Below are 11,896 nucleotides of genomic sequence, written 5' to 3'. Positions count from 1 at the left end.
GGTACATTGTTATTAATAATTTTTTGAGCTTCATAACTAAACAATTTGCCTCTTTGATTTTTTTTAAAGGCTAGATGGAACATTATGTAGGTTTACAAATACTTGTGGCACTTATGCTGTAGGTACAAAAAAAGAATGAAAGCAGATAAAATATTAAATTGTAAGCAGAGTTATATTTGATACTAATTCGAATTAGTATCAAATATAAATCATGTATGACGACATCAAAAAAAACATGATACAAAAGTATAATAAGCTTAAGTTTTCAAACCATTAGGGCAACATACAAAAGCCCAGATAAAATGGAAATTGTAAGTACTCCTTTGTTTCTGTCATCTCTTTAGAAATTTTAAACTGAGAATCATCAAAAGATCCTTACCTTTGCTCATGGCCTTAGCGCAATGAATTATTCTAATTACCACTCCAAATTAACCCTAAAACACTAATCTCAGAGTTCACAGTTCCCAGGGACGTAGCAGGGACACGAGCATTTGGCAAAGAAACTCCAATACTACAACGTGATTTTGCCCTCTGATATCCAGTTTGCTCGCGTGCGCCATACCGAGAAGCCGTGTCGTTCGCCGCTGATGTTACGACTCGCGAGTTTGCCGCCTTTTTAACTGTCAAAGTGTCAAAAACTTATTCCCGAATAGTGATGTTTGGTGCAACAATTATGGGTATAATACCCGACGTTTCTTGATACAAGTGACTTGTGATTTTTTTTTGTGTTTAAAAAGTTAGTGAAGTTTTTTTTACACCTCGTGGATTTAATTCCGGCCAGTATTTTGATCTGTGAGTATTATATAAAACATTTGGCGGTATGAAGGTCGTTTTTTACTGACCCAGTTTAGTGAGTTAATGAGATTACAGACGTCGTGATGTGTTAAACTTGTTATCATTGTGTGAAGTAGCTCAAGCTAACTCTTGCCGATAAGCAATATCTATTTTATCGATTGCTAATAACCGGATCTATTAATGAATAACCCAACGTGACACTTATACGCCAATCAAAATATTCAATCTTGTATAGGTACGTCATATTTTAATCATATATTTTAAGATTATAAAAAAAAAAACACGGTATAGGAATTTAAGAGAACCTGCGGTTGAAAGGTTAAAAGTCCTAAGGATTATGTTGAAATTTAAAACTGAACACATTTCCATTTCAATATGAATAAACGAAAAAATAAGCTATAGAAATTTTAACATTCTTCGCGTTTTATCTTCTTCATTTTATCTTGTAGGTACATACATACATACATACATAAAATCACGCCTCTTTCCCGGAGGGGTAGGCAGAGACTACCTCTTTCCACTTGCCACGATCTCTGCATACTTCTTTCGCTTCGTCCACAATCATAACTCTCTTCATACAAGCTCGGCGGTTTCGGGTACTTTTGACCTGACCCTTTACCAGGACGTCCTTAATTTGATCAAGATACGTTCGTCTAGGTCTTCCCACTCCGACCTTTCCCTCCACACTCTCCTCGTATATCTGCTTAGTCAACCTGCTTTCATTCATCCTCTCCACATGACCGAACCATCTTAACATACCCTTTTCTATTCCTGTAACTACATCTTCTTTCACATCACAACATTCCCTTATCACGCTGTTCCTTATCCTGTCACTCAATTTCACACCCATCATACTCCTTAACGCTCTCATTTCCACTGCATTTATTCTGCTTTCATGCTTCTTTTGCCATACCCAACTTTCACTCCCATACATTAATGTCGGGACCAACACGCCCCTGTGCACAGCCAGTCGAGCCTTTTTGGATAGTTTCTGACTGCTCATAAAGGCATGCAAAGCTCCATTCACCATGTTCCCCGCGTTCACTCTCCTTTCAATATCACTATCATACTTGCCATCTGATGTAAACTTTGATCCTATCTTGTAGGTATTAGGAAATAATCTGCCTTAACAAAACTTTTTGCATCTAATTCAAGTCAATTATGGAAAATCAGTGACCCGTAAAACAAATTATCTTCTATGTAGATTTAAGAGTTAGCTAGTCACTGGAGAATCACATATTTAGGTACCTATCTAATCAAAGAAGAGAGTTGTAAGTAACATAATTCTAGTTTCTAATTTCTAATGACCTGTGTGATCTTTTAAGGTAATGTCATATTATAGAATCCTTATTAATTAATTTCGTTAATAAAAATGCAACTTTTGATGGATTAATATCTTTGTGACAATTTAGTTAGGGTTTAAGACTTTTTCAAAATCGTATTATTAATAGCTTTGTTGGTGTCAGGTAAGCAGGGTTTTCAGGCTCTGAGTATTGAATTTAATAGTTAAGCATGCTTATTAAAAGCTAGTCTGTTTTAGCAAAATTTGGATTATGGGAATAAAGTTTTCTTCAAAATAAGTTACAAGATATCACATAAGTCATAATATTGAGTATTCAGTTTGATTTAATTTAGACATCCTATTTGATTCAATAAATACAGACAAGTTAAATAGCATTTAGCGAGGAAGTCTGTATTTTAGATTCTTTCTAAAAACGTGGATTCTAATTTTTTTAATACAGGGGTTCTAACCCCTGTATTAAAAAAAAATTAGTACGATTACTAAAAAATATGTTGCGAAAACAAAATAAAATGTCCTGAAATATTTCGTATCTGAATAAGACACCTAAATAAAAATTTTTCATAATAAGTCAAATAAAAGTTAATTAGGATTACAAATTAAATAAGCAACCGTCCCCAGGGGATTTTGGGGTAATTTACATTTATAAGGAGGTTCATGACTGGAACTTCAAATTTTTGTAGGCTGACGAGTCTTTTATTTTTAGCTTTGAAAAGCACCAAAACTAATTTAGTTAATTTTACTTTACCCTTTAAATCGCATTGCGTCTTCTGCCGCTGTTTTTTTCATAATATTTCTTTTTTTTAACCGAGTGAACTTTCAATTGAAAATCAATTTTTCAAAGTAGATTCGTGCATTATATTAGTAGAATACATTCAGTCAGAAAAGTATCGGGAATGGATTATTTATTTATGGTTCCAAATTCAAATTTTTGTTTTTTTTGTTGTTGTTAGATTGGCACAACTGTTTTCCATTTTGGCGCGGAGTTTGAGTTGCATCTGTTGTTTACATTAAATACAGTGCTATTTTTAGTTATATCATATCTAGTGTGTATTGCTAATTTCATAATGGATAAAAACATCGAACAAAGAGTTTGTCTTAAATTTTGCATTGCCAATGGAATATCGTGTTCGGAGTCACTGAAAATGTTACAGAAGGCTTACGGTGAATCGACTTTATCAAAAACTCGTGCTTATGAGTGGTACAAAGCGTTCAAAAGCGGTCGAGATGTGATGGAAGATTTGCCTCGCTCTGGTAGGCCATCAACGTCTGCAACTGAAGTTAACATCGCAAAAGTGAAGGAAATAGTGACTGAAAATCCTCATTCAACTTTGAGAGAGATAGCCACCGAACTTTCTGTATCTCACGAGTCGATCCGTACCATTTTAACTAATAATTTGGGTATGAAACATGTTGCCGCTCGGCTAGTCCCAAAAGACCTGAATTTTTTTCAAAAACTCAATCGCATGAGAGTCGCTGAGGACATGCTAGAACGAGTCAATTCCGACCCAACATTCATGAAACGCATTGTTACTGGTGACGAGACGTGGGTTTACGAGTTTGACATGCAAACTAGTCAACAAGCTTCGGAGTGGCGCCTTCCAACTGAACCGAAACCGAAAAAACCACGCCAAAGTCGTTCAAAAGTCAAAGTCATGTTGACTGTTTTCTTTGACTATCGCGGTGTTGTGCACTCGGAATTCTTGCCGGAAGGTCAAACGGTAAATAAGGAATATTATTTGAGTGTTATGCGGCGTTTAAGAGAGCAAATCCGACGAAAAAGGCCAGATTTGTGGAAAGAAAATTCTTGGATTTTGCACCATGATAATGCACCTTCGCACAAGGCCATCATTGTGAACGAATTTTTAACCAAACACTCAACAAATACCATCGAGCAACCACCATATTCACCAGATATGGCTCCAGCCGACTTTTTTCTTTTTCCTAAACTCAAATTACCACTTCGTGGCACCCGTTTTCAATCGGTAGAAGACATAAAAGAGAATTCGCGGCGAGAACTGACCTCAATTCCGGAAACAGCGTTTAAAAAATGTTTTGATGATTGGATTATTCGTTGGCGTAAGTGTATCGTTTCTAAAGGAGCATATTTTGAAGGTGATAAAATAAATTTGGATGAATAACAAACAGTTTGTGTATTATTGATCTTTTCCTGCTACTTTCTTGACAGAGTAGTATGTTTTCTTATGAATCTAAAAATGCTTTCAATGCTCGTTTACACGATCAAACAAGTTGTCAAAAACACTTTGTAAAAAGAGGATTCAACTAAGAGTATTGTGTGTTATATTTTTATTGATTTACTCCAACTTTATCTTGGTGCCTTCAATTCCACTTTCAATCCACTTTCAAGCGTTCATATTCGAAATTATTTTGTGAATTTTTAATGTCTGATGTATCATCTTTTTACGAACGTTTTCTTCTCTTAGTTGTAACTATGCAAAATCTTTTAATCTCTTTAGCCACAGACAGTCAAATTTCATCATTTTATAATAGAGGTAAGTATGGATGCCTATATGCCCCATATCAAAGTTCGATAACTTTCCACTGGGGATTGATTCTAATTTTGTTGCATCCGTTTCTTTAAAGGCTTTCTTCCAGTTATGTCTGTGGTGGATATTGAGTCTAATTTAATGTCTTCAGAACGGAAAGCTGACTTAATCCAATCCTCGTTCGAGTAAATTCTTGGCCGTCGTCATATTTCAAATAGAAACCTTTGAATGAGATTAAGCACTCTTAGCTAATGGTGTAACGAATGCCATCAGAGATTGGATTACTTCTTATTTACTAGATTAGGGTGAAACGAAACGTAGTAAGTATATAAGTGTATCGGCAGTTACTTTTATTGCTATAAATGTGGATGGTGATATAAATTCCGGCTTTTGTAAATTGGTTGTCAATCGATATTTGCGTTATCGTGAGCCAACGTGATGTTATTTTCTTCTAGAATTATTGTTTTCATATAAGTTTCACTACGTATCAATGGAGAAGTTGAAGCCAAAGTGAACCAATTTTGTTTGGTTCATTTACGTATCACATAGGAAATAACACAAATAATTATTAATTTTATTTATCTGAAATATCATAAACCATTATTTTGAACTAGCTTTTGGCGGGGTTTTGCTTTTAAAAAAGGTAGCATGATCTTTAGTATCGCGTAACTAATTAATCTTAACACAATTTCACCAATCTGTCCAGCGGATTACTTGTAGGCTAAGCTTAACTGACAGCTTAAGTTATATTGTATGAATTTTCACGGAACGAACTTACGAAGTAAAGCTAGTCTACATCATAAAACTAGGTCAATTTTAACCCAACACCGATGACAATAGCAATTTCATAACTTTAGTATGCACATACTACGACTGTTGAAAATAATATTAACTCTTCAGCAAGTAATTTGCCTGTAGAGTTGTACACATGTTTTGAATAAACCCAGTCACTGGAGGGATTCGCTCCAGTAACCGCGTTAGCGTGAAACAGACACACATACATGATGTTTTAGCAAGAACTGCTCAAATAGATGATTATGATGTGGTTTTAGCTCATTCATTATATAGACATAACATGATTACCTGTCCCTCATAAGGGTATTATGTATGTAATTGTCACGATCCATGCATAGGTACTACTTTTGTTTCATAAAATTTAGTGATGGCGTTTTCTTTAAAATTTTAAGGTACAAAATTTTTATTAATTATTATGGGACGTCAGTGCAGAAAAGTGCAGGATGATTGCGACAGAATGTTGCTCAGAAATAAAAAAATACATTATAATCTCTTATTTCAACCAACACTTTGGAGAATAAATTAGACAAATGTGGAAGAATTGAAAGAAGTGATGTGGAGATCAAGAAAAATGAAAATATATATATATATATTTATTTGCTTACTTACCCTTCGCGACAAAGGCATACATAGATACATATATATAATCGAGTCTATATCCATACAGATCTACAGACTTGAAACGACTGATAGGCCACATACAGCTGTTTGGCTTAATGATAGAATTGAAATTCAAATAGTGACAGGTTGTTAGCTTAAAAGAAGAACCTCAAGTTTGTAAGCGTCTCTTTCCCATAACATCCATGGGAAAGAGATGGACTGGTCCTATTCTTTTTTTTAATGGTCCGGGAACCATACTGTACGACAAAGGCATGTTTGTATAATTTGTATTTCAGGATTTCAGATTGAAGTCACTTTGTGTTCACAAATGTTTTCGAAATAAACCCAGTCATTGGAGAGATTCGCGCCAGTAACAGCGTTAGCGTTGAACAGAACCATGACGTTTTAGCGAATAATATGCTCAAACAGATTGCCATCTGATGCGGTTTTGGCGTTTTGTTTGTGTACACACACATATACCGCACACACAAATATACACACATATATTTCTGTATACATAACTAATACATCAGCAGGTTACCTGGAAGAGATCGCTTTTAGACTTTTAGTGATAAAGTCGCATTTTGCTGGTATGTTTTTAATACATGATTGTGAATTTATTGTGGTGGAACAAGCCACACGACTTGAGATCATTTTGTAAGTTTATTCAATTACTAACAAGAACTTATTATTTTTTGTATGCGATAACCAATATTAATACTATATATTAACATTATATATGTTCAGATAGCTTTTGCCAGTTCAACGTTTAAAATCGCAGAACAATTTTCGACCGTTATAAAATTTTACATTTTTTCTGGACTATTATTTATTCAATACCTTGAAATATCACGCTAGCGTATTGCCATACAGTGTACAAATGTTTTGAATGTTTCAAATAAAGCTAGTCATTGGAGTTTGAGAATACGCACCAATAATCACACTGACTGTTTGAACGGCCGTAAAATTTGGGCATATTGTATTCTGCTCTTTTATTTATAATTATTTAACTCTATGACAGTGTACTTGCCGACATAAATTTACAAACTGTTGGCTGTGTCTAACCAGTAAGACTAGACACCTATATAGATAAAGTCGTGATTATATGTACCTAAAAACGTTTTAACTTCTAATCGATATCTAACTTGAAAGACATTGCCAACAAATGTCACGTCTAATTATCACTTAAAATCTTGTAAATAAAAATATTAACCCCTCTAAAGGGGCATACAGGGGGTCTGCTTTTTACGTTTTACAGCCGACAAAATATCGTGCAATAATTAGTAATCTAATAAAATATTGACTAACAATCAAACGAAAAGTAAGCCATATAAATTTATATTTATGACAAAGATGAAACTACAGGAACTTTAACGTTAAGATGGCTGATGAATAACTACGGATATCTGACGGACGTAGGAACGGTTTTATTACGTCATAAAACAAGCAGTTTCTACCCTCCTATCAAATATCAAGTTCCATGGATACATCTGAGATATTGTTGATTGCATGACCCGAAGAAAGTACTGATTGAACTGGGACAAGTATTGGCCGATTTGAAATATTTCCTGTGCTGATTGTTTATAAAGTGATAAATTAGGTAGCGGCCGTATGGTTTCTGGCACTTTGAAATAAAATTACTCCATATCTTTCTCCATGAATGTCTTAAAGTCGACTTAGGTATGGTTTTCTTTAATTAGGATTCCTCTTTTAGGCGATGGGTTAGCAACCTGTCACTATTTTGAATCTCAATTCCATCACGAGGCCATGCAGCTGAACGTGAACTTTCAGTCTTTTCGTGACTGTTGGCTACCCCGCATGGAATATAGACATGACTACATAGTTTTATCGGCTATGAGTAAACTAAAATACTAGTAAAACAAATTTGCAATTCAGAAAACAATAATTATATGAAAACATTGTATATTTTTATTTGTAATGAGTAAACTCAAAAACTTCTCTCTGGACTTATTTCGATTTCATTTCATTTAATACACTATGCCTGTTTCATAGAATTCTCTTCGCGAGTAAAACCATCCCAAAATGTACTACCTTATGTAGGTATAAACTCATAACTCACGTCTTATAAAAGTATACAATCGCAGTCATAATAAGTCACTCCTAACATCGATGTATTAATCAATGAATGGTGAATGGATTGCAAAATATTAAACACCGGTTCTATAATAATGTCAAGGCTTAACTAGTTCGTTGAAAAGCTTAATTATATGCAGCTTCAATAAACCATTGTTTTAACAAACGTTTTCTTAGTTAAACTGAATATAAACTCGAGGAATGTTTGTTTTCACAAAATAAGTTACATTGTTTCAGCTGCGTAGGGATACAAAAAAATTTTTTTTTTTTTTAATTGTCATTATGCCTAGAGGAAGAAGAATGGTTTATTAAATGTGGGCACAAAAATCTTTGAATTATTTTATTAATTTATTTATTTTCTATATCTTATTGCATCTAGTTATTATTTTAATAAGATTTATTAACCATCTCAGTTTAGTCCAAACAGATTTAACGACAGACCGATGGACCGTCTGACCGATCGTTCGTCTGACCGACCGACGACCCACCGAATGAACAAACAAACAAACAACCACTCAACTGATCAACCGATCGATCGACCGACCATCCAATAAATCAATACAATTTTCGGTGAGACATTTTTTTAATTGTGTCATATAGGTAGCCCATTAAAGTGCGGGCGGTGAGGTATTTTCTATAAAAATTATCGATAACAGTCAATATTGATACATTCATTAACTCCACGCATGAAAAGTCGCGGGCGTCAAATAGTTAAATAATAAATTTATATATATACTCATAATCCTCATTTTGCATCAATAAATACAATTGATTATTAAGTTAATATTTAATTTTATTTACAGCATAACAGATGCAATCATCAAATTATATTATAATCGTAATTACTAGCCAATAATGATAATAAATAAACGGTAAACTATTTTCCTGTATGTTCCTATTGCATTTATAATAGTCCATTCATTCATGTACTTTTAATAAATTAAAATTCCACTCATTGATTGATCATAATGATCCATAATTTTAACCTACTTCCAAAGAAGAAGTTTCTCAATGTCACCGCTTGTTTGTTACCTAAGTAATTACTTAGCCAATAATGAGTGTACTAACTGTTGCTGTGATTTTGTCAAACCTCTCTAAAAAAATTACTTATTATGTAGTTCCGATGTTTAAGCTTAAAATTAACTTAAAGTTAAATGAACATCCCTATAGTTTTTGCATGAAAGAGTTACATTTAAACACACATCCCCAGAAACTTTCGCATATCTGGGATTAGGATTCACGACTCCGCCGCGCGAAACGCGTGAAACGGTGAATCCCGCAAGTTTAGGAAATTACTACATCCTTGTATTTCTTTAGACCGCATAAGTAAACAACGCAGTTGAGATTTAAAAATTACTTCGAATTAATAATTTTCTAGACACAGGTTAATGTATTTTTTCTTAGCAGTCAACATTCAGTCAACATGATAGTGCAATTTTCGAACGAACAATACAAGGTATCTGCGTAACTCTAACGTCGTAAATAAGAAAATTGTCACCTAGGCCAATTGCAGTGTCTTCATTGCTGTGATTTTGATTCTAACAGGCTGTGGCAATCGTGTTGTCAGTCACAATAAACGTGATTTGCACTGGCAAAGAAATGTATCTAAGACGACTAGATATCACTACATACATATTATCACGTCTATATACCTTGCGGGGTAGACAGAGCCAATAGTCTTGAAAAGACTGATAGGCCACGTGGGAAATAGATGGAGTGGTCTTATTCTTTGTTTTTATTAGTGCCTGGAACCAAACGACACTATATGACATAATACTACATTTTCTTGGAAATATATTTAGTACTAGCTTCCCCCCGCGACTCCGTCCGCGCGGATGTCGGTCTTCGCGTGGATGGTTTATTTCTCCATTTTGAGTAACTCTGACAATGACATCTTATAAATATCTATTGGACCCTATTACGGCTAGGCTTATAATAATTAAGGAGATCCCTGTATTGAGCTACTGCTGTTGAGTTCGCGTTCTGTAGTAAGTAGTCCGGTCAATTTAGACCAAAAAATAAGAATGAAGCTACAATAATTCCCATCAAGCTGAAAATAAGTATAATTATTTAAAACACAATCAAAAGCATTATTTCAAAATTCCCCATGATTCGGGTTTAAGGAAAAAAAATTACCCAAGGTCAAAGGTAAAATAATGGGGTTTTCGTGATTTTCTTCAAAACGGTAAGTTTTACCTCAAACATAGATTGTAGATCATATAGTTATCTATAAAAAGGAATCAATAGTTTTTTTCAATAAAGCTACCATATCTGAGATATAACGATGCAAGAAGTTGCAAGCGTCATAATATGCATAAGCACGTCTCGTATATACTCTGTGTAGCAGTAATATAAGTAAAAATATTGTTCTGTCGGTAACTTTAACTTGAATTCAAAATATAAAATATACATAAGTATAATGAAACCCAGTCCCTTCATTTATACTGCAGTGAAACTTTGAGACAACATCTGTCTCTCTGTACGTGGCTAGGGTCGTATACCTGCTATATCTCAGAATGCTCAACACATTATGAAATACCGTTAGTCTTTAATAAAAGTATTCCTTCCGGGGATACCGTTGACGGCTATGGACACCACGGCCTCTCATGCCCTAGGAGTGCCGGCCGTTTAAGGCGCCATGCCGCCCTAAATAATATAATACTCCGTGCTCTTGCCACCATCCATGTTCCAGCCGGCTAGAACCAAACGGTCTGGCTCGGGATGATGCCTAGAGACCGGATGGTATGACTTTGGTACCTTGGAGATTGGGGCGGCCTTTGGACCTCAAAAGGCGCAAATATGTAGGTATCGGTAATACTTGTACTTTTGAACCTTTTGGGGTAGAAACTCTGAGACCGGGGGCCTATCTGACCATCAGCTTTTCCGACAATTGTCGAAAAAGCTGATTGAGGTATCTCTTGACCGTAGGGCTGGAAATTATCTGGCTCAGTCAATCAGCATTGCCATTCAAATTGGCAATGCTGCCAGCCTTCGGGGCACACTCCCGCATGTTGATTTTTAATAATAAATGCGAAAGTTAGTCTTGAGTGCCACTGCGTAGTGAAAACACGTGTTTATTCTAACATATTTCAGACTTTTTCAAGTTTAATAATAAAAATGTTAAAAAAAACGCGCTAATAGTACACTACCTCAGAAGTGGCGTGGAAACGTGTGCATATTATGACGCTTGCAACTTTTTGCATCGTTATTATTATTATTTTTCAGTTATTGTGGCACAAACAGTCGAAAATACAGATAGAATTACAAAGACAGTAAACAATATAGTATGCCAAACAGTGCCGATTATGTTTATGGTGTAGTAATTATAAAAGCATGCTTGTTATCAATCCACTGGGGATTGATTCTAATTTTGTTGCATCCGTTTCTTTAAAGGCTTCTTCCAGTTATGCCTGTGGTGGATATTGAGTCTAATTTAATGTCTTCAGAACGGAAAGCTGACTTAATCCAATCCTCGTTCGAGTAAATTCTTGGCCGTCGTCATATTTCAAATAGAAGCCTTTGAATGAGATTAAGCACTCTTTGCTAATGGTATAACGAATACCATCAGAGATTAGATTACTTCTTATTTACCAGATTAGGGTGAAACGAAACGTAGTAAGTATATAAGTGTATCGGCAGTTACTTTTTTTGCTATAAATGTGGATGGGGATATAAATTCCGGCTTTTGTAAATTGGTTGTCAATCGATCTATGCGTTATTCTGAGTTAAATGACGTGATATTTTTGCTAGAATTATTGTTACCAGGTAAGTTTTGCTACGTATCAATGGAGAAGTTGCAGTCAGA

The 11,896-nt window shown here is 34.8% G+C and overlaps 1 protein-coding gene across 2 annotated transcripts in view; it reads left to right on the top strand.

The window, feature by feature from the left end:
* The first annotated feature begins 544 nt into the window (after window positions 1–544).
* The window catches only part of LOC106137451 (angiotensin-converting enzyme-like), a 140,719-nt gene continuing 129,367 nt past the window's right edge, over window positions 545–11,896 (top strand). For both annotated transcript variants that reach the window (XM_060946171.1, XM_060946170.1), the window contains exon 1: window positions 545–792. The gene's annotated coding sequence lies outside the window, so the exon portion shown is untranslated. The remainder of the gene's footprint in view (window positions 793–11,896) is intronic.

This window comes from Amyelois transitella, chromosome 10, assembly GCF_032362555.1.
Source record: "Amyelois transitella isolate CPQ chromosome 10, ilAmyTran1.1, whole genome shotgun sequence".
In the NCBI taxonomy this organism is placed as follows: domain Eukaryota; kingdom Metazoa; phylum Arthropoda; class Insecta; order Lepidoptera; family Pyralidae; genus Amyelois; species Amyelois transitella.
The sequence above is the reverse complement of the archived record's forward strand: the minus strand, read 5'-3'. Positions and strand labels throughout refer to the sequence as shown.